The sequence below is a fragment of the Vigna umbellata genome, chromosome 8 (genome assembly GCF_029865625.1).
Source record: "Vigna umbellata cultivar VRB3 chromosome 8, Vumbellata_1.0, whole genome shotgun sequence".
In the NCBI taxonomy this organism is placed as follows: Eukaryota; Viridiplantae; Streptophyta; class Magnoliopsida; order Fabales; family Fabaceae; genus Vigna; species Vigna umbellata.
This window is the reverse complement of record NC_142172.1, coordinates 14,630,896-14,654,750: the sequence shown is the minus strand read 5'-3', so window position 1 is coordinate 14,654,750 and position 23,855 is coordinate 14,630,896. Positions and strand designations below refer to the sequence as shown.

Sequence of the window (23,855 nt, the reverse complement as noted above, 5' to 3'; positions counted from 1 at the left end):
TTTAAATATACTAACCAATAAAATAAAATAGTTGCATGTGTTAAAATATCTTTGTCCCATGAATTTATATATAAAATGCAGGCGTCCAAACAAAAGAATATGAAAATATAATATAAAATAAAATGAACTAATATGATGGTTTCCTCCATCGTTGCGTTTTCCATTTGACGTTGTTCCCAACCATGTTGTTTTGTTGCGTCTCTTCAGTGGTCATGCAGTCTATTCCGTTTTTTTCTCGCTGTTGGGCTTTGGAGGGTCATCGTTGCTGCTCCATTTTGCTGCCTCCGGTGGGCTTTTGAAGAGTCACCACCGTTGCTCCTTGCCGCTGGGCTTTGGAGGGTCGTCGTCACAGCTCCTTTTAGTCGTAGCTGCTCAGAAGCTCCCTCTACTCCGACGAGAACATGAAGTTTCTCTTCACTGCCTTGGTGTCTCCTGCGACTCCTCCCACGACATTGGTCCTTATCCTCTCCAAGGAGAAGCATGAGCCATCGTGCGGCTGCAACATCGTCCTAACCATACCACAAGTTAGTAATTTTTTTGTATGGTTGTTATATATTTTTACAACTTGTAAATTTAAATAAAACTATGATTAAATTTTAAAATATAAAATTACAAAATAAAAAAAAAATTATAAATTACAAAATCATAAAATAGTATATGACGACAACTCGATGAAAGAATATGACAGATCATAATTAGAAAATATTTTTTAATTAACAAAAATATTTAATAATACTTAATTGATATAAAATTTTATTAAAATATTAATTAAATATTTTTAAATTTATCAAATACTTAAGCCTAATTAAGCCTTGTTATAAGCTATTATTCATATTTTTTACTACATAACCCAATCCTAACATGATTTTAAGATTGATAGAGGTGTACAAAACAAAAACTACATTTTATAGTTTTTAAATACTATTGAAAAGACTAAAAGCTATCACATTTGTTCAAACCTATCTAAATAACTATATTTTGTTAAAAGTGTCAGAAATTGAGAAATAAAAACAAATTTAAATGACAAAAGAAATATATTGAGTTATTAAAATAGAAAATCAAAATTAGACTGAATTTTAAAATGTGAGATAAATGACAAAAATTAGTGCCAAACTCAGAGGTTCATGAATAAATAAAAAAGATAGCTCCAGTTCTCATCCTTTGAATACTTTACAAAATCATGATAGAGTGACTGATATATTTATACTCATTTAACACATTAAAAGATAAAATGATTTAGTAAACTTTCCAAAAAAAAAAAATACAAAATAAAGAAAGATAGTACAAGTCAAAGTAAACACCTAAACATCATTCGACCCAACTACCCCAGCCTCTTCTTATGCTGAATTTCGTTGCCAAAGTTGAATAACAGCATCTCTAAGTTCCTGGTCATGGCTTCCAATGGAGAAAATCTTGCTCAGAAAAACCAAGTAGTAGTGGTTCTGATACCTTTCTCTGCACAAGGCCATCTCAATCAGCTTCTGCATCTCTCAAACCTTATCTCATCACACAACATACCAGTTCATTATGTTTCCACTGTCACTCACATGCGCCAAGCCACACTTCGACATCACGAATCAATTTCTAACGTTCATTTTCATGGCTTTGATGTTCCAACCTTTGTTTCCCCTTCTCCAGATCCGGAAAGCGATTTCCCATCTCATCTAATTCCCTCCTTTGAGGCCTCTATGCATCTTCGAGACCCTGTGAGGAAACTGCTTCTATCCCTCTCCTCTGAAGCCAAAAGGGTTATAGTCATCCATGACTCTGCCATGGCTTCAGTGGCACAAGATGCCACAAACATACCTAATGTTGAGAATTACACTTTTCACAGCACATGCGCCTTTAGCGTCTACGTTCACTATTGGGACAGAATGGGAAGGCCTCCGGTTGAAGCCATGCACGCCCTTAAAGTTCCTTCTCTGGAAGGATGCTTCCCAACCCAATTCTTGGATTTTCTTATTGCACAAAGTCAGTTTTTCAAATTCAACGATGGAAGCATCTACAACACAAGCAGGGTAATTGATGGTGATTATACTGAGTTGATGGAGGGTATCACTGGTAAGAAGATTTGGGCACTGGGACCGTTTAACCCTTTAGTGATTGAGAAAAAAGATTCAGAAGGAAGGCACTCATGCATAGAGTGGCTTGATAAACAAGAGCCTAATTCAGTGATATATGTGTCTTTTGGAACAACAACAACTTTGAAAGTGGAACAGATCCAACAGGTTGCAACTGGGTTGGAACAAAGCAAACAGAAGTTCATCTGGGTGCTGAGAGATGCTGATAAAGGGGACATCTTTGATGAAAACGAAGCAAAAGAACTTCATCTTCCAAATGGATTTGAGGAGAGAGTGGAAGGCAAGGGGCTGATTGTGAGGGATTGGGCACCCCAATTGGAAATTCTGAGCCACCCTTCAACAGGGGGGTTTATGAGCCATTGTGGATGGAACTCGTGCTTGGAGAGCATAACCATGGGAATGCCAATAGCAACATGGCCCATGCACTCTGACCAACCAAGAAACGCAGCTCTGATAACAGAGGTTCTGAAGGTTGGTTTGGTTGTGAAGGATTGGTCACAGAGGAATGAGTTGGTGGCCGCATCAGATGTTGAGAATGGTGTGAGAAGGTTGATGCAAACAAAGGAAGGTGATGAGATGAGAGAGAGAGCAGCGAGGCTTAAAAGTGCCATCCATATGTCCACGGAAGTAGGTGGAGTTTCTCGCATGGAAATGGATTCTTTCATTGCTCATATCACTAAATAATCTCATCAGTTTCTATTTGTGTGATTTGTTGTTTAATATATCAGAATTTTACAACAGTTGATGAAGATAGCCCAAAATAAGTTTGGCATGAATATTTCTCTTTCTCAAGACATTACCTAGCAAAGTTGTAGGATGGATATTCTGACTTGTTATGCCATTTTGAAAGAGTTGTTCCAGTTTTATACAAACAATACTGCTTTTGTTCATGAGTTTGAAAGTTGTACTTCGTAGTTATTGATTAAAATGGTCATGTTTTAGGCGTAATGGATGCAAGAAGCACCGATGGTGATCGGAAAGGAACTCCATTTTCTGCTAACCACACTCTCCAATCTACTAAAGTAACCACTCAAACAAAATAATATCTTTATTTTAAAATATAAAATAATTTAAAATGAGTTCTTCAAAAACAAAAAGTAAATATCTTATTTTTTTAATTGACATTGAAATGTTATAAAAATAATATAAAGGTATGTTATATATATATATATATATATATATATATATATTTAAATTATTACGGTTTAATACAATAAAAAATATATATGATATTAATCTCCTTGAATATAAATATATAAATATTCTATTTATAATAAAAAATGAATTAAATGTAAAATATAAATAAGAAATAATAACAAATTAAAATAAAAGATAAAGATAAATTATCTATATAAAATATCTAATAGTCTAACATGTCTAACACTCTTAGTGAAGCTGGTGCATCATATGTATCAAGCTTGTTATAAACATACTCAATTCTAAATCCCGTAAAAACTTAGTGAAAATATTTGTTTAACTGATTATTTGAATTAACAAACTCGATCTTGATGTTTCTAGATACAATCTTCTCCCAAATTAAATGACAGTCAATCTTAATGTGTTTGATTCTCTCATGAAAAATAAGATTAAAATTAATATAAAAATCAATATGATTGTTATGTTTAAGTGTCATTTAAATGACATATCCAAATTGTAACTCTCTAAACAATATTTTAAGCCAAATAACTTCACAAGTGACTGAAGCAATAGCTCTATATTATGCTTTTACATTAGATATTACCACAACACTCTATTTCTTATTTTTCCAAGAAATTAAGTTATCACCAATGGAGACATTGGATGTAGATCTTCTATAAGAAAGAGATCATGTCTAATCAACATTTGAATAACAAATCACTCTTGTATGGTTATTGGAACCATATAACAACCATTTTCCATGAGATCCTTTAATATACGGATAATTGCATTCAAATCATCTTCATACGAGGAATTATAAGGAATTGACTTACCACACTAATTGCAAAGAAAATGTGAGAACGAGTATTTGTAAGATAATTCAATTTTCCAATAGTCTTCTATATTGCTCGAGGTTTGACATAAACTCCCCTTATTTTGGTAGAAGTTTAGTATTAAGATTCATGAATGTATCAACAGATTTTGAATTCATCAATCCAGTTTCCTCCAAATATCCAATGCATACTTCCTTTGAGATATAAGGATACCATCATTGGATTTTGCCACCTCAATACCCAAGAAATATCTAAGTTTGCCAAGATCATAAACTCCCCTTATTTTGGTAGAAGTTTAGTATTAGGATTCATGGATGTATCAATAAATTTTGAATTCATCAATCCAGTTTCCTCCAAATATCCAATGCAAACTTCCTTTGAGATATAAGGATACCATTTTTCCACCTCAATACCCAAGAAATATCTAAGTTTGCCAAGATCATAAACTCCCATTATTTTGGTAGAAGTTTAGTATTAGGATTCATGGATGTATCAACAAATTTTGAATTCATCAATCCAGTTTCCTCTAAATATCCAATGCATACTTCCTTTGAGATATAAGGATACAATTTTTCCACCTCAATACCCAAGAAATATCTAAGTTTGCCAAGATTTTTGGTCTGAAAATTATTGCAAAGATGTTGTTTCTTTTGAGAGATGTCATGATTGTCCCTTCATGTAAAAAGGATGTCATCAACATATAGTATGAAGTAGACAGAATAAAAGACTAAATGATCTACCTCACACCAAGTTATACCGAATTATTAAACAAGGTCAGATCTAGAGAGAAGAGGTCACGACAAATCCAATGAAGGTGGTCGGCGCCAGAGACAAAGACACATGCACTACTACCATCAACTAAAAAAGACGATAGAAGCAAACTGTGATTTGCATGTTAGAGCACATCTGGACTCCAATGGCAGTGATATTGGTAGTATTGTGGTCTCCTGACCGAGACGAGCAGAACTGTGTGGTCATTGGTCAAAACTGATGTTCCAACGACTGTGACAACAATGACGACAATTCTAACGGTAATGATGACGGTTGTAGTGGATAGGGACAATGAAATTTTTTCCAAAAAACCAGGGTTTGATATCATGTTTAATATAGTAAAAACTATCTATAAGATATTCTCCCTTATGTTGAATATACACATAAGATACTCTATTTATAACAGAAGAAATATGAGTTAAGTTCAAAATAGAAATAAAAAATAATAATAAAGTAATTAAAGATAAAAAGTAAAGATAAATTGTTGCATGTTTAAATTAATTTAATTAAAAATTTAAAATTAGTTTGATAAAGATAAAGTTGAGAGTTTAGTTATCTCCTATTAATTTTGCTATATTTGAGTCTCATCTCTTGCATTTTATAATTTTTTAATTTTTATAAATCAATACATATATAGAAAACATTGATTACATAATAGGAAATATGAGAATTATATTTTCAATAAAATTATTGAATATTATGAATTATAGTGTAATTTTGTACTTTTTTTTTCAGTTTTATTTTTTATTAGTAGGAAATAGTGTAAAAATTGATTTTCTTATAGTGTCATATGTGGAGAAAAAAATTGATTTTCTTATAGATAAAAATTCGTATATAAGTTATAAAATCTGTAAGTATTTGAATATTATTTATAAATTACATATGAAAAAAATTAATATGTATAATAGGTGTAGATAAATTTACATAAAAAAATATCCATAGATAATGTTATATGTAAAGCAATTTGTAAGTAATATTATATGAATTACATATGGATTATGTACTTTTTTTTTCATTAAAATGTATATTTCTATTTTATTTCCAATTTTGTCTACATTATGTCAATTGCAAGGAGATTTAAATCAAATAAAATAAAATTTATAATTAATATTAAAAATCTGATATCAATAATTTACTTAATTCAAATTTAAAAAATCTAAATCAAAAGTGACAACTTCTAACTAAAAGAAAATAAGTGACAACTCATGCTCGTAGTTCTAAGAAGATATAATTCAAATCAAGATCAAATAAAACATAATCTAAAAAGTGATAATATATAAAAATGTAAAATTTAAAATGTCTAATATTTAGAGTTATAATGTCTTTTGATGATGTTTGGTGACTTAGTTGTCGGTTGTTTTAATTGTAAATGTAATGTTTTTTATTTGCTTCTTGTTTCAATTTGTGGAGTTAATGTCAACTACTCTCTTTATTATGTTAATCTTATTTCAAGCATAAGTTATTGTTCTTCCTTTACTTCACTATCAGTTAAGTCAAACTGAGGAGTTATAGTAATAAATACGTGTTAAATGTCATTAACTCATTATAATATCTCAAAGCTATATTGATAGATTTTGGAATGACCTTTAGATTAAGGTCAGTCGGCCTAATTACGGTCAAACTGATAATGATTGTACTTAAGTTTAATAATCATCTTTAGTCTTAATTCTCGCTTTAGGTCAATCGTTTGTTTTCCTCATCGATCGATCCTATAAAAATTAGAGATTGATGGAACCATTCAATCTTAAACTGACTTAACGTTCATACGATTCACTCCTCTTTTTGTTTGTTGAATTAGATATATTTGACAATAAGTGTTGGAGAATTAACGATGCTACTTTCAAATTTGTTGTGAAGTGATATGGTAATCGGTTCTGAACAATTGGTGTTATCTTTCAATATAATGCAGAACAACGATTAACGAAGAGTGCATCGTTTCAAGGAAATTCGCGGGCACGAGTATCTGCAGGTAAAATCCGCAACGGATAATTACTATCCATGGATATTTACTACATGTGGGTAACGGGTAGCGGGTATTTCAATACCCGCTTCTAAACGGGTTGGGTACAGATAGTATACTACCCAACTCGCAGATACCTATTACCTACAAAAAATAAAAAAATTTACTTTATATATTTTTAATTAAATTTAATTAAAAATAAAATAAAATTATATTTTATTATATTAAATTTAATTAAAATTAAATTTTAATTTATATTTAATTTAATTTATATTATATTATATATATTTTTTGTAATTTTATTTAAATTTTATTTTAAAAATGTATAAAATATTTTTTTATTTTTTGTGGGTATCCCCGTGGATTTTAAAATACCCGCGGGTATTTTTTAAACGGGTACACGCGCAGGTAGCAGGTCGGATAGCGGGTACAATTTTATCTGGCGGGTCGAATTGCGGGTAGGCACTATCTGTGCTCGACCCGACCACTTGTCATCCCTATATGTTATCTTTCAATATAACGCAGAACAACGATTAACGAAGAGTGATCGTTTGAACGAAAATGAAAAAGGACTAACCAGAAACTAGTTGGAACAGTTGACAATGGGATGGGAGTTTATGTAAATTATGTGTACACACAATATTTTTCCATGTTTAAATTTTAATCTTTAAAATAATATGTATCTATAATTCTTGTTTTAAATGATGAAGAAAAACAAATTATAAAACTAAATAAATATTACAAATATTGTATTGTTAAAAAATAAATCATATCCCGAGATTTATGAGAGAATATATTGTTATTATTATCCATATTAAATAGTTGATTGACAAGAATAATGTTGCCTTATTATAGAATCATATTAGAGTAATTATAGGAATAAAATAGCAGAATTATAGATACTCTCTTGTATATATCTCTGATTTTTTATTCAAAAATAATAAGATAGATTTTCTCCTTTTTTTCTTCCTTTTACATGGTATCAGGAGTAGGAATGATCCTCTACTCAATTTTTTTTCTATCCTTATTCCATGGCTAACTATGGAAATAAATCAAATTCCAATAATTCTTATTCTCTCCATCATTCTGACCATCCTGGAATGATTCTTGTTTCCAAATCTCTAGATGGAGACAACTATTCGACTAAGCGTAGAGCCATGGTCATCTCTTTGAATGCAAAATCCAAATTGGGTTTTGTTTATGGAACTCTTACGACACCTTCTGTTGAGGCCAAACCAGAAGAATATACAGCATGGAAAAAATGCAATGACATGGTGTTATCTTGGATCTTTAATTCTTTGGCACCTAATATTGTAGATAGTGTTATTTTCTATGACACTGCTCATGAAATTTGGGCAAATCTTCAAAATCGTTTCTCTCAAAGCCACACACCACGAGTTTTTCAGATTGAGAGAGACATTGCTTGCTTAGCTCAAGATCAAATGACAGTTGCAGCCTATTACACCAAGTTAAAAAAATTATGGAATGAGTTAGGCTCCTATAGTAATGCAACTTGCACTTGTGGAGCTGACAGTAAAAGGCGCAAATTGATGCGGTTTCTTATGGGGTTGAATGACTCTTATAGTGTTATTCCTGGCCAACTCCTTTTAATGACATAATAGTAAAAGGCGCAAATTGATGGAGTTTCGCTGCATTGTTCTCACTATCATAGAGATCATCATACAGAAGACACATGCTGGAAGTTACATGGTTATCCTCTTGAACACCCAAAGCATGGAGCAACCAAATGCTTACTCTAAGCATAATGGAAGTAGTCAGTCTTTAGTTAATATTGTCACAACGACTCCAATGATGCAACAGATGCAGTCTGCAATGCATGGATTAACTGAATTTCAACTCCATCAAATGTTGTCTATTATACAGGGTAATGAATCATCTCAATCAGTTAATCCTAAGGCCAACAATGCCAATGTTTCTTCAGGTTTGTCACCACCCAAACTTATAATTGATAGTGGGGCTACCGATCACATTATTTCTTCAAAAAATTGCTTGTTAACAATAAAGAAAAAACTTCTTTACCACTAGTTGTTATGCCAAATGGTGACCATGCCCCAATTATCTCTACTGGCACTCTACCTTTGAGCCCAATTGTTTATTTAAAAAATGTGCTTGGGGTGCCATCTTGCAAAGTAGATTTCATGTCGGTAAGTCGAGTGATGAGTGCATATTTATGCCGACATTTATGCTTTAAAATTCAAATTTTTGATGGGATAATTGTGCTTAAATGGTTGATTTTAAGTGAATTTGTGATGATTGGAATTGTTGGGTTCGAGAAATAAAGAGACGTAAAAAGTGAGTTTTAGCGCATAAATTATTCTTGGATGTTCTAATGTTTATTTGTGCAGCTGAGAATATAAGTTTTATTGGTCCAAATGGCAATTCAAGGCCCAAAATCAGATTTTATTTGGAAAATTCAGAACGGGCTAAAGTGCAGATAGAAGAAATTTCAGGGCATTTGTGCAATTTTGGAAAGTCAGAAAATCTAAAAGATAAAATTCAGTTGTTGAATTTAATTTGGGAATATCAACAGAAAATATCTTCCAAATAATTTTATCATTATCTAAATATTTTAGTTATTTGGAAGATATAGGATATAAGATAATTAAGTTAATATCTATCAAATATTCTTTAAAACTGATTTAATCTAATGAATATTTGAAAGATATAATATATCAACAGAAAATATCTTATCAACAAACTATTCAGAGTCCAAGCCCAATCAAGCCCTATTTAAAGAGACCCAGAGGACTTCACTTCAGACATTCATTCTCTCATACTCCTCTCACTTTTCTTTCATCTTGTATTCAACTCCATTCATGGAGAGCTAAGCATCTAAGGCTAATTCTGCTGTAATTCCATTATGGATTCTGAGGTTAGATTGAGTTAATGCAATTGTTTATTTTGATTATTGATTTAAGTTGTTCTCTCTATGTCTTTCATTTCTCTATCAAATTAAAAGCAAAGATTTTTCCATCATAATGTGTTTGAATCTACATGCATATTGATTATATGAGTTCTAGGGTTTCTAGGTTTAATTGAGAATCTACTTTGATTTAATTTAGAAACTTTCATATGATTAAATGGTTTTTACTTTCAATTGAGAATGTACTTTGATTGATTAGTAATAATTTCAACTATAATCAATTGAGAATTTACTTTGATTGATTAGCTTTTAATTTGGTTAGGAGATTTAAGAATAGATATGATTAAACACAATAGAATTTGATTGAGAATGTACTTTGGTTGAATTTATTGTGAATAATCTAGAAAGGTTTTGCATTTGATTGAGAATTTACTTTGGTTAAATGCATGATCGCCCTCAAATTAATTAAGAATGTACTTTAATTAATTTAAAACTTAAACAATAATCAATTGAACAATTATCCGTGAATAACCGATGATGAATCTATCTTGGAAAAGCAGTGGAATTAGCCTATTTCATCGTAACTGTTTTTAAGTTTATTAATTGTTCTTTAAACATTCTCCAAACATCATTTTTATTCATAAGCATTGCATAACATAAGAGTCAGATATTCAAAAGCAATTCCGTGTTCGTTGGGAGACGACTCAGGGTTACTTTAGACCTATCTACCTTCTTGAATACTACTTGGCAATACTGAAGTTGCCTTGAAAAGTAGTATTAATTTGATAGCTTCAACGACAGCCTATCAAATTTGGCGCCGCTGCCGGGGAACACGGTTAGTATTTTAAATATTTTGATTCTTATTTTATTTTATTTAATTTTTTATTTTTTATTTTTATCTTTATTTTGTTTTATTTAACGCACATACATTTAATTTAATTTGAGTTATTTTGTAGCCTTTAGTCATTCTTGTTTTAGCAAAAATCTTTTTTTTCTTGTTTTTATTAAGAATTTCTCTTGAGAAATACTTGAGGCTAGTTTGAATACACTCTGGCTAGGAAAGACTTGGTACTTAAGTTGTCCGTTGTGACACACCTCTCTTTCCTGGGAGTGGACCCAACAAGTCTCTCTTATCTCTTATTTGAAATCTTTATCTAAAGCAAGAACAAAAGAAAAAGATAAGTAACAGAGGAACAATTTCCAGCAGATTGCGTAGTGCATGACCAGAGCTAACCCGGGAGAATTTTATTAAATTAACCCGGAAGTTGAAAGGAATTTGCGTAAGCTGCGGAGAAGATTGAAATTTGGGTGTTCTACTGAGGGAACACTTCCTACATCTGAAGCCATACCACCTTCATTATCTCCAGTCACAAACATATCATCCAATCCTTTACCTGATCCTAACCCAAATAATATGGCACAAAGAACCATCAGACAGTTAGCCACCTCCCACAATACAGCTATCCGAAGTAACATTGAATACCCTAATGAGGAGTGGGAGTTGAGACCTGACCTGTTAAATGCCTTACCAAAGTTCAATGGGTTATCAAGGGAGAATCCACACAAGCACTTGAGACAATTTCACATGTTGTGTGAAAATTTTAGATCTCCCAGGATCACAATAGAGAGCCTTAAAATGAGAGCTTTTCCATTTACTCTTCAAGGCGCAGCTCAAGATTGGTGGTATTATCTCTCTGCACGGATTACAAATTGGGAAACTATTGAAAGACTCTTTCTTGAGAAGTATTTTCCTGCATCCAGATTATCAGCTATCCGTAGGGAAATTCAAGATATAAGACAGAGAGATAGAGAGAATCTTAGTGAATATTGGGAAAGATTCAAGAAACTATGTTCTTCATGCCCTCAAATCCAAATGGAAGATTTTATTCTAAGCTTTTATGAAGGCTTAAGTCCTACTGATAGGTCATGGGCAGATGCTGCAAGCGGAGGATCTTTCTTAGACAGGTCACCAGAAGATGGTATAGATCTAATAGAACGGAAGGCAGTAGACAATCAACAGTATGGCACAAGAGAAAATTCAGTGACTTTGTTGAAGGGAGTGCATGAAATTGATAATGGTGCAGTTGATGGAAAGAGGATAGATGAAAGACTGAATAAGCTAGAAAGCAAACTTGACGAGATTGCAAGTTTGTTTAAAACCTCAACTCCACAAATTGCTAAGAAGTGTGGAATTTGCATTTCAACTAACCATTATACTGATGAATGTCCTAGCTTGGTGGAAACGACTGTGGAAAACTCATCTCAAGCTTTTGCTGCAAACATGATTGGAGGAAATAGACCATACCAGAATTATCATGATTCATCCTCCAATAGATATCAGCAGAACAGACAACCTTATGTTCCACCTCAACAAAGGCAGCAATCTCAGCCTGAAATGTCACTACAAGATTTCATGAAAACAATACTTGAGCAAAATTCAGAAATCAAGAAATCAATTGTAGATTTGACTCAGAGGGTGGAAAAATTAGAGGCTAAGGAATCAAACAAACTACCTGCACAAACAGTGATCAACCCGCAAAATGTAAGTGCTATTACTTTGAGAACGGGTAAGCAAGTAGAAAGCTCTGAAGGAGCCCAAGAGGATGAAGATAAGGAGAAAGAAGGAGCACAAATTGATGATAATGGAGGACCGAGTGAACCATCACCTGAGACTACCATTGATAAATCCAGGTTAGTATCTTCTAACTCTTCTTCTAAAAATTCTTCTTCAACTTATTCTCCACCTCCTCCATATCCAAATCGGTTGAAGCCGAGAAACAAAAAAATGGAGGAATTAGATCAAGAAATCTTAAATACTTTCAAAAAGGTGGAGATCAATATTCCCTTGCTAGATGCTGTTCAACAAATCCCTAAATATGCCAAGTTTTTGAAAGAAATTTGTACAAATAGAAGGCGTTTTAGGGATAATGAGGTTGTGAATTTGGGAAGGAATGTGTCAAGCTTGATTAAGAAGCATATTGAAATACCACGAAAATGCAAAGATCCAGGTATGTTTTCTGTTCAATGTGTTATTGGAAATTCAAAGTTTGACAATGCCATGCTAGATTTAGGGGCTTCCATAAATGTAATGCCTTTATCAGTGTTTACTTCTCTATCTCTGGGACCTCTTAAGACTACTGGTGTGGTCATTCAACTGGCCAACCGTAGCACAGTTAACCCTGCAGGTGTGCTTGAGGACGTCCTTGTCCAAGTAGACAAATTAATTTTTCCTGCAGATTTTTATATCTTGGACATGAAGGATGATGAAGGAATCAGTCCAACAACTATTATCTTGGGAAGACCCTTCATGATGACAGCACGAACCAAGATAGATGTGCATGCAGGATCATTGACAATGGAGATAGGAGACGAGAAGGTGCGGTTCAACGTGTTGGAAGCTGGGAAGCACCCAATTGAAGAGCATTCTCTGTTTTGTATTGATTTATTAAGTGAAATTGTAAATAATTTTTCTGTTAGTTTCTTGGACATTTTTTCAACTTTTTCTCCATCTTTGGATTTTTCTTTTTCAAACATGTCGTGCCTGATTTTGGACGACGAAGAAAATTGTAAAACAGGTGATATTGAGGACGCGGTATTAATAGATGATACCTCTGTGGCGTCCGAGTGTGATGTTGAGGTGGCTGAGATTACCTTAGGCAGTAAAATTTTGCCATCTGTGGTGCAGCCACCCATTTTGGAGTTAAAACCTTTACCATCCCATTTGAAATATGCTTATCTTGAGAGGGATGGGAAACTCCCTGTTATTATATCTGCATTGCTTACTGATGAGCAGGAAAGACAACTATTACAGGTTATCAAAGACCACAAGAAAGCAATAGGCTGGACTTTAGCAGATATTCCTGGTATTAGCCCTTCTTTTTGCATGCATAGAATACTTTTGGAGGAGGATGCTAAACCAGTGAGACAACCTCAAAGAAGACTAAATCCTCAACTGATGGAGGTTGTCAAGAAAGAGGTAACCAAGTTGCTACAAGCAGGTATTATATATCCCATTTCTGACAGCACTTGGGTGAGCCCTGTACATGTGGTTCCCAAGAAATCTGGAATTACAGTGGTTAAAAACGAGAAGGAGGAATTGATTCCTACTCGCATTCAGAATAGCTGGAGGGTTTGTATTGACTATAGGAGATTGAACCAAGTCACTAGAAAGGACCACTTTCCTTTGCCATTCATGGATCAGATGCTAGACCGTTTGGCAGGTAAGTCACATTACTGTTTTCTAGATGGATTCTCCGGGTATTTTCAAATTTGTATAGCCCCGGAAGACCAACATAAGACTACCTTCACTTGTCCTTTTGGTACATATGCTTATCGGAAAATGCCATTTGGTTTATGCAATGCTCCTGGTACATTTCAGCGATGTATGCTGAGTATTTTTACAGACTTATTGGAGCATTGTATTGAGGTTTTCATGGATGATTTTAGTGTGTATGGTTCATCTTTTGATAACTGTTTGGCTAACCTTGCAAGAGTTTTGCAGAGATGTGAGGAAACTAACCTTGTTTTGAATTTTGAAAAATGTCATTTTATGGTGGAACAAGGTATAGTTTTGGGTCATGTTGTCTCCAGGAATGGTATATCTGTAGATCCTGCTAAAATTGATGTTATTTCACAATTGCCTTACCCCTCTTCTGTACGAGAGGTTCGATCTTTTCTTGGTCATGCAGGGTTTTACAGGAGGTTTATACAGGACTTTAGCAAGATAGCTAATCCTCTCTCCAACTTACTTCAGAAGGATGTAACATTTGACTTTGGAGGGAAGTGCAAAGGCGCTTTTGATTCCTTGAAAAAGGCACTCACTACCACTCCCATCATTCAACCACCTGATTGGACATTGCCATTCGAGTTGATGTGTGATGCATCAAACTTTGCAGTAGGAGCGGTACTTGCACAAAGAAATGGGAAGCTACCACATGTGATATATTATGCTTCCAGGACATTGGATACTGCACAGGCAAACTATACCACAACTGAGAAGGAATTACTAGCTGTTGTATTTGCCTTGGATAAATTTAGATCATACATACTTGGATCCAAGGTAATTGTTTATACAGATCATGCTGCATTGAAATTCCTTCTAAAGAAAGCAGATTCCAAACCAAGGTTGATCAGATGGATGCTACTGCTCCAAGAGTTTGACATTGAGATTCGGGACAGAATTGGAGCCCATAATCTAGTAGCAGACCATCTTAGTAGGATTGAAAAAGAAGAAGATGAAATTCCTATTCAAGATGACTTTCCTGATGAAGTCTTGCTAGCATTAACTTATGTAAAAGGTATGTATCCTGAACCTTGGTTTGCTGACATTGTTAACTATTTGGCTGTTTCAGCTATTCCTCCATCTTTCTCCAAATCTGAGAAAGCCAAACTGAAAAGTGAGGCGAAGTACTATGTTTGGGATGAACCATTCTTATGGCACATTGGTAGTGACCAAGTTGTAAGGAGGTGTGTTCCTGATATAGAAATACCTTATGTGCTTGAATTTTGTCATTCATCACCTTTTGGAGGACACTATGGCACGCAAAGGACAGGTAGGAAGGTGTTGGATTGTGGATTATATTGGCCTACCATCTTTAAAGATGCACGGAGGATATATGAAAATTGTGAACAATGTCAGAGGGCAGCTAGATCCATCACAAGGAGAGAAGAGATGCCTCAACAACCCATGCTATATTGTGAGGTATTTGATATTTGGGGTATTGACTTCATGGGTCCTTTTCCTTCTTCTTCTGGGTTTTCTTATATTTTGCTTGCTGTAGACTATGTTTCCAAATGGGTGGAAGCCATAGCTACAAGGACTAATGATGCTCGAGTTGTTATGAGTTTTGTCAGATCTAACATTTTCTGTAGGTTTGGAATACCACGAGCCATCGTTAGTGATCAGGGGACCCACTTTTGCAATAAGCTGTTAGAGAATATGTTGAAAAAGTATGGGGTGACGCATCGCATTGCTACACCATATCACCCCCAAACTAATGGACAAGCTGAGGTTTCTAACAGAGAGATCAAGAAGATATTGCAAAAGCTAGTGAAGCCAAATAGGAAGGATTGGGCCGCAAGATTGGATGATGCACTTTGGGCACATCGGACGGCCTACAAAGCACCAATAGGTATGTCACCTTTCAGGGTTGTATTTGGAAAAGCTTGCCATTTACCTGTGGAGATTCAACACCGAGCCTATTGGGCTGTAAAGGCTTGTAACTTGGACATGGAAGGAGCAGGGAAAGAGAGAAAGCTCCAACTGCAAGAGCTAGAGGAGATTAGGCTCACAGCCTATGAAAACTCCAAGTTTTACAAAGAGAAAACCAAGAAATTTCATGATCAAAAGCTTGTGACCAAGAAGGATTTCAACATAGGTCAAAAGGTGTTATTGTACAAATCCAGGGTTGGACCTATGAGTGGTAAATTACGCTCCAAATGGGAAGGTCCATTCATTGTAACACAAGTGTTTCCCTATGGAGCAGTGGAGATCAAGGAAGAATCTTCTGATAGAATCTTCAAGGTTAATGGCCATCGTCTGCGGATATTTAATCAAGACATGCTGAACAAGACGATGGATGGAGTGAATTTGACCACTCCAACATTCCTTCTACCATGAAGGAGGTAAGCTCCCTCATACTTTTTCTTTGCATTTTATATATAAGGCATACATTGAGGACAATGCATAGTTTAAGTGTGGGGGTGTGGGGAAACAATTAATTTTGTTCCCTATTTTGTTTGTTTTTAATAAATATTTGCATTGGATTTGAGAGTTTGAATCAGTAACTGGAATGATCATGAATTCAAGAGGAAAAAAAAAATGAGTCATGTTGATATGAGTGGATTGCTTCTATGATTTGCTGATTGAGTTGACTTGAGAATTTCCCGATTAAATCTTTTGTGAAAGAAATTTGAACCATGTGAGTTTTGAACTTAATGTTAAGGATGGACCACCATGTGCCATACCTATTTTTCTTGTGTGAATTGCCCATGTTTTGTTGATACTCTAATAGTTAGCTTGATTCTGTGTTGTGCAACTAAGGAGAATATGCATGATTTGATATGATTGAGGCATTTCTTGTTTTATCTACCTGGCCAAATAAACTTGTCCTAACATTAATCCATTGGAACCCTCTTTGAGCCTTAAGCCTATTTTTTTTTTTTTTTCTCTTGTTCCCAGTCATTGTCAAATGAAACAAAAAGAAGAAAAATCATATGTTCCTTACCTTAGGAAAGAAGAAGGAGTAATGGATTCTGTTAGAAGTAAGTGATGAATAAGTGTGTGGGTGAGCATCTCACCCACAAAACAATAAAAAGGGTAAAAAGGAAGATGAAAAATTGAAGTTAAAAAAAAAAAAGGAAAAGAAGAAGAAAGAAAAGTAAATCTTCCTTAAAAGAGCAAGAAATAGATTTGTTTTTGAAATCAAATATCATTACTCTTTCTATGTCAATTTCAAAAACTCAGAAATTCCAGAAAAATTCCCTACCTTTACCTTGGCCTCAATAAAACCTTAAAAAGCCCTCATGATCAATAATTGCATGTTTACTGAAGTGTGTGAATGTTAGAGTCATGCTAAATATCAAGGGTGTCTACTTACATGGGTATTTTGAGTGTAAACACAAGCCAAAAACACTTGAGAGAATTGGAGAGAAATAGATACATGTTGACTTGAGTATTGTCTTTCATATTTGATTTTCTTGGGAATTCAAAAAGGTTAACTCATGTGTGAAGAATAAAGTGATTCCATTTGCATGTCCATGACAAAGTAATGCCTAAAATGATTGATCTATATCTAGTGCTACTCCTTCTTTTGATCTAAATGCAAATATGGAATAAAATGACTCAGAACAAAGTCTTGGAATTAATCAATTTTGCCCAGGAGTGCAAAAGGATAAGTGTGGGGGTGTGATGAGTGCATATTTATGCCGACATTTATGCTTTAAAATTCAAATTTTTGATGGGATAATTGTGCTTAAATGGTTGATTTTAAGTGAATTTGTGATGATTGGAATTGTTGGGTTCGAGAAATAAAGAGACGTAAAAAGTGAGTTTTAGCGCATAAATTATTCTTGGATGTTCTAATGTTTATTTGTGCAGCTGAGAATATAAGTTTTATTGGTCCAAATGGCAATTCAAGGCCCAAAATCAGATTTTATTTGGAAAATTCAGAACGGGCTAAAGTGCAGATAGAAGAAATTTCAGGGCATTTGTGCAATTTTGGAAAGTCAGAAAATCTAAAAGATAAAATTCAGTTGTTGAATTTAATTTGGGAATATCAACAGAAAATATCTTCCAAATAATTTTATCATTATCTAAATATTTTAGTTATTTGGAAGATATAGGATATAAGATAATTAAGTTAATATCTATCAAATATTCTTTAAAACTGATTTAATCTAATGAATATTTGAAAGATATAATATATCAACAGAAAATATCTTATCAACAAACTATTCAGAGTCCAAGCCCAATCAAGCCCTATTTAAAGAGACCCAGAGGACTTCACTTCAGACATTCATTCTCTCATACTCCTCTCACTTTTCTTTCATCTTGTATTCAACTCCATTCATGGAGAGCTAAGCATCTAAGGCTAATTCTGCTGTAATTCCATTATGGATTCTGAGGTTAGATTGAGTTAATGCAATTGTTTATTTTGATTATTGATTTAAGTTGTTCTCTCTATGTCTTTCATTTCTCTATCAAATTAAAAGCAAAGATTTTTCCATCATAATGTGTTTGAATCTACATGCATATTGATTATATGAGTTCTAGGGTTTCTAGGTTTAATTGAGAATCTACTTTGATTTAATTTAGAAACTTTCATATGATTAAATGGTTTTTACTTTCAATTGAGAATGTACTTTGATTGATTAGTAATAATTTCAACTATAATCAATTGAGAATTTACTTTGATTGATTAGCTTTTAATTTGGTTAGGAGATTTAAGAATAGATATGATTAAACACAATAGAATTTGATTGAGAATGTACTTTGGTTGAATTTATTGTGAATAATCTAGAAAGGTTTTGCATTTGATTGAGAATTTACTTTGGTTAAATGCATGATCGCCCTCAAATTAATTAAGAATGTACTTTAATTAATTTAAAACTTAAACAATAATCAATTGAACAATTATCCGTGAATAACCGATGATGAATCTATCTTGGAAAAGCAGTGGAATTAGCCTATTTCATCGTAACTGTTTTTAAGTTTATTAATTGTTCTTTAAACATTCTCCAAACATCATTTTTATTCATAAGCATTGCATAACATAAGAGTCAGATATTCAAAAGCAATTCCGTGTTCGTTGGGAGACGACTCAGGGTTACTTTAGACCTATCTACCTTCTTGAATACTACTTGGCAATACTGAAGTTGCCTTGAAAAGTAGTATTAATTTGATAGCTTCAACGACAGCCTATCAAATTTCATGTCGGTAAGTCGAGTCACACGAGATTTAAACTATTCAATAAATTTTTTTCCTTCTGGGTGTATTTTGCAGGATTTGATGACGAGGATGACAATTGGTTTGGGTAAACAACAAGGCAGACTCTATTACTTGGTTGCAATGACATCAAATAAAACTCTCATTCAATCCATAGCAGCACATGCCACCAAGTCATCTCCTCCTTCAAACACTTCTACTACCTTATGGCATCGACGACTAGGACATCTATCCCCATCTATATTAGAATTCATGGCTAAAACTTTGTTAAATCTCTCTTTAAAGTCAAATAAAACTTGTGATGTTTGTACTCTTGCAAAACAGACACGAATTCCTTTTTCAATTAGTTCAATTTCTTCCATTAAACCTTTTCAATTAATTCATTGTGATATTTGGGGACCATATAAAATTCCTTCTCTTTCTGGTGCTAGGTATTTTTTGACCATTGTGGATGATTTTTCTCGCTTTACTTGGGTTTTTTTCATGCACCATAAAAGTGAAACCCAACATCTTCTTACCAATTTGTATTTTTCTTTTGTCAAAACTCAATTTAATACCAATATAGCCAATATTCGGGTTGACAATGGAAAGGAATTTTTTTCTCTACGAGATTTTTTTAAACAACAAGGTATCACTTACATACATTCTTGCACTTACACACCACAATAAAATGGGGTTGTCAAGCGCAAACATAGACGTATCCTTGAGTCAGCACGAGTTCTTCGTTTTCAAGCTCATCTTCCTTTACAGTTTTGGGCAGAATGTGTTTCCACTGTTGTCCATATAATTAACAGGTTTCCCACACCTCTTCTTTCACACAATACACCTTTTGAGCGCCTATATAGTAAAATCCCTTCTTATTCACACATTAGAGTTTTTGGATGTCTTGCTTATGCTACTAATGTTCATGTTTCTCATAAGTTTGTTCCTCGTGCCCAAAGATGTGTTTTTCTTGGTTATCCTCCTGGTCAAAAAGCTTACAAGTTATATGATCTTGAAACTCACCAAGTCTTCACTAGTCGTGATGTTGTCTTCCATGAGGCTAGTTTTCCGTATGAATCATTGACACTCCCCTAACCACCCTATACCTTGTCATACCTAATGTTATCCCAGATAATCCTTCGTTTGAGAGTCCTTCATACACTCAACCATCACCTATAGAAAACAAACTTGTGCCTCTCATTACTTCCCCACATATGGTTCCCTTACTTCGTTCTCAACGATCTCATGGTCCTTCTGCAACTTTGCGAGATTATATTTGCAATCAGGTAATGTCTCCCGACCCATTGTCATCCCCATCATCTTTTCCAAATAAAGGTACACGATATCCTCTCTTTAATTTTATCTCTTATGACTGTTACACACCTCAACATCGTTCTTTTATTATCGTTATTACTAATGATATTGAACATACATGTTATGATCAAGTTGTTTCTCACACCCATTGGCAAGAGGCAATGAAATCTGAGTTGGCTGCTTTGGAGGCCAATAATACTTGGTCTATCACCACTCTTCCTCCTGGAAAGCAGGCTATTGGTTGTCGTTGGGTGTAAAATATCAAGCACAAATCTGACGGTTCTCTTGAACGGTATAAGGAACATCTAGTTATCACCACTCTTCCTCCTGGAAAGCAGGCTATTGGTTGTCGTTGGGTGTAAAATATCAAGCACAAATCTGATGGTTCTCTTGAACGGTATAAGGAACATCTAGTTATCACCACTCTTCCTCCTGGAAAGCAGGCTATTGGTTGTCGTTGGGTGTAAAATATCAAGCACAAATTTGATGGTTCTCTTGAACGGTATAAGGAACATCTAGTTGCAAAGGGATATACCCAACTAGAAGGTATCGATTATCATGACACTTTTTCACCTACTGCTAAAATTTTACAGTACGTTGTTTATTAGCTTTCGTTGCTGCTCAACATTGGTCTCTTCATCAGCTTGATGTCCATAATGCTTTTCTTCATGGTGATCTTTCTGAAGAAATCTATATGTCTCTTCCTCTTGGTTTTCAGCGACAGGGGGAGAATCTTGTGTGTCGCCTCAACAAGTCCTTATATGGATTAAAACAAGCCTTTCGTCAATGGTTTGCCAAATTCTCTACAGCTATTCAAAGTGTTGGTTTTATTCAATCAAAAGCAGATTACTCATGTTTACATGTACAAAAGGCAAGTCTTTTACAACTTTGTTGATCTATGTTGATGATATTCTCATAACTGGTAATGACCCTATTGCAATATCCAATCTTAAACAATTCCTATACAATCGTTTTCGGATAGAAGATTTGGGTGATCTTAAATTTTTTCTAGGTAAGGTCTCTCGTTCTAAGAAAGGTATTTTCATATCACAAAGGAAATACACTTTGGAAATTGTTAAAGATGGTGGGTATCTGGGAGCTAAGCCCGTGGATTTTCCCATGGAACAAAATATAAAGCTTTCTGATGAAGGGGAATTATTAAAGGACCCGTCAATATATAGGTGATTTGTTGGTCGCTTAATTTATTTAACAATTACCCGTCCAGATATCACATATGTGGTACACATACTGAGCATATTTATGCACGCTTCGTGCAAGCCTCATATGAAAGCTGCAATGTGTGTGCTACGATATTTAAAAAATAACCCAGGTCAAGGTCTGTTTTTCCCTTCACAAAACGAATTATCTTTGCGTGCTTTCTGTGATTCATATTGGGGAGGTTGCCTAGTATCCCGAAAATTAACTATAGGTTATTGTGTCTTTTTTGGGATCTTCCCTTATCTCTTGGCGAACAAAGAGGTAGAAGACAATTTCTCTTTCCTCAGCAGAAGCAGAATATAGAGCATTGACTAGTACTTGTTGTGAGTTGACTTGGTTACGATCGTTGTTGAAAGATTTATGGATATTGCATCCTAAACCGGCATTGTTGTATTGTGACAATAAAGCAGCCTTACACATTGCAGCTGACCCGATTTTCCATGAAAAAACTAGACACATAGAGATGGATTGTCACTTCATTCGTGATAAGATTCAGGATGGCTCAGTCGCAACTAAATATGTACCTTCAGCTGAACAACTTGCCGATGTGTTCACCAAACCATTGGAAAAAGAAGTGTTCTCTATCATGAAGCGTAAGTTGGGAGTTCTTGATATTCACTCTCCAACTTGAGGGGAGCGTTAGAAAATAAATCATATCCCGAAATTTATGAGAGAATATATTGTTATTATTATCCATATTAAATAGTTGATGGACAGGAATAATGTTGCATTATTATATAATCATATTAGAGTAATTATAGGAATGAAATAACAGAATTATAGATATTCTCTTATATATATATATATATATATATATATATATATATATATATATGATTTTTTATTCAAAAATAATAAGGCAGATTTTCTCCTTTCTTTCTTCCTTTTTTTTTCTTCCTTTTACATGTATTAATATAAGTTAAGACATTAACTTAAATAAATATGTTAAAATTAAATTAGACTAGCATCTATTATTGAAAATAAATAACATTAACATTGATTTTTAAAATTAAATTATACTAACATATACCTAACTCTAACTTAAATAAATTTAAATATTAAAATTAATGTAAACTACCACAATTTTTAATAAATACTATTATAAATTAAAAATTAACATAATTATTTATATTTAAAAACTTGATTCCAATTTTAAATTAGAATTAGTTATTTGATGGAATTTGTTTGCGTGGTTGTTGTAATCGATGTTATCGTTTGATAACTGATTGTTAAAATTCCTATGGTGTTAGTGCTGTTGAAACATATTTAAATTGAAATGATTTACTCTTAGAGACAAAAATAAAATAAAAATGGTGTTTGTCTCCGTTATCCAGAGTGAGGCAAATGTTTTATTTGAGAAATGGGAAGCGGTAGACAAGAAGCACATGTCTTCTCTCCCATTTGTCCGACTCAAAATTATGCTTGGACCCAGTATCTCTAAATTACTTTGTTTATAAAACAAATTATTTAATCATTATTTTTTAATAAAAGTTTTATGATTCTTTGTTGTTTTGGTTTTGTTTTGTAATACAGTTTGTCTCTTTTTATGTTTTTTATTCTGTAATTTTCGAAGGTTACATTACTTGTAACCACCCATAATTTCTCTCTTTCTCTCTGTAAGTTATGTCGGACAAATGGAGTAAAATGAGTATATAAAACAAAGAAGACTATAACCAAAAGAATGGAGAGTATGATAAATGTATACTTGTTATGCCATTTTCCAGTTAATTAATAAAATGGTCATTTTTTAAGGGGTAAGGGATGCAAGAAGTCTCGATGGTGAAATTATTGGATGATAAGAAAGGAACACTACATTTTTTTATGACAACTGGTCCAATCTACTAAAATGATCATTCATCCAACACTAATAAAATAATATTTTTATTATAAAATATAAAACAATTTAAAATTATTGTCTTTTATTTGATGTTAGAACGTTATAAAAAAAATTAAAAGGTTTAGATATATGCTTTTTTTTTAAATTAATTCTTACAACATAAATAATGAATTGTTGGATTTTAAACCTAATTAACTAAAAAAACAGTTTGATGAGATAAGTTTGAGACCTTAGCTATGTAGTATTAATGCAGCTATTTGTGGACCACCAACTCTTTTATTTTATAATATTTTTTATTTTTATTAAATCAACAAATATATAGTAAACACTTATTACACAATAGGAAAGATGAGAATTACATTTTAAATAAAATTATTTAATATTATGAACTAT

General features: G+C 33.4%; 2 pseudogenes; both read left to right on the top strand.

Annotated features, from left to right (window-relative positions):
- The first annotated feature begins 22 nt into the window (after positions 1-22).
- LOC124828428 (zeatin O-glucosyltransferase pseudogene) lies at positions 23-2,971 on the top strand (annotated as a pseudogene).
- Positions 2,972-7,885: 4,914 nt separating this feature from the next.
- On the top strand, positions 7,886-22,256 carry LOC148194085 (uncharacterized; annotated as a pseudogene).
- The last annotated feature ends 1,599 nt before the right edge of the window (positions 22,257-23,855 follow it).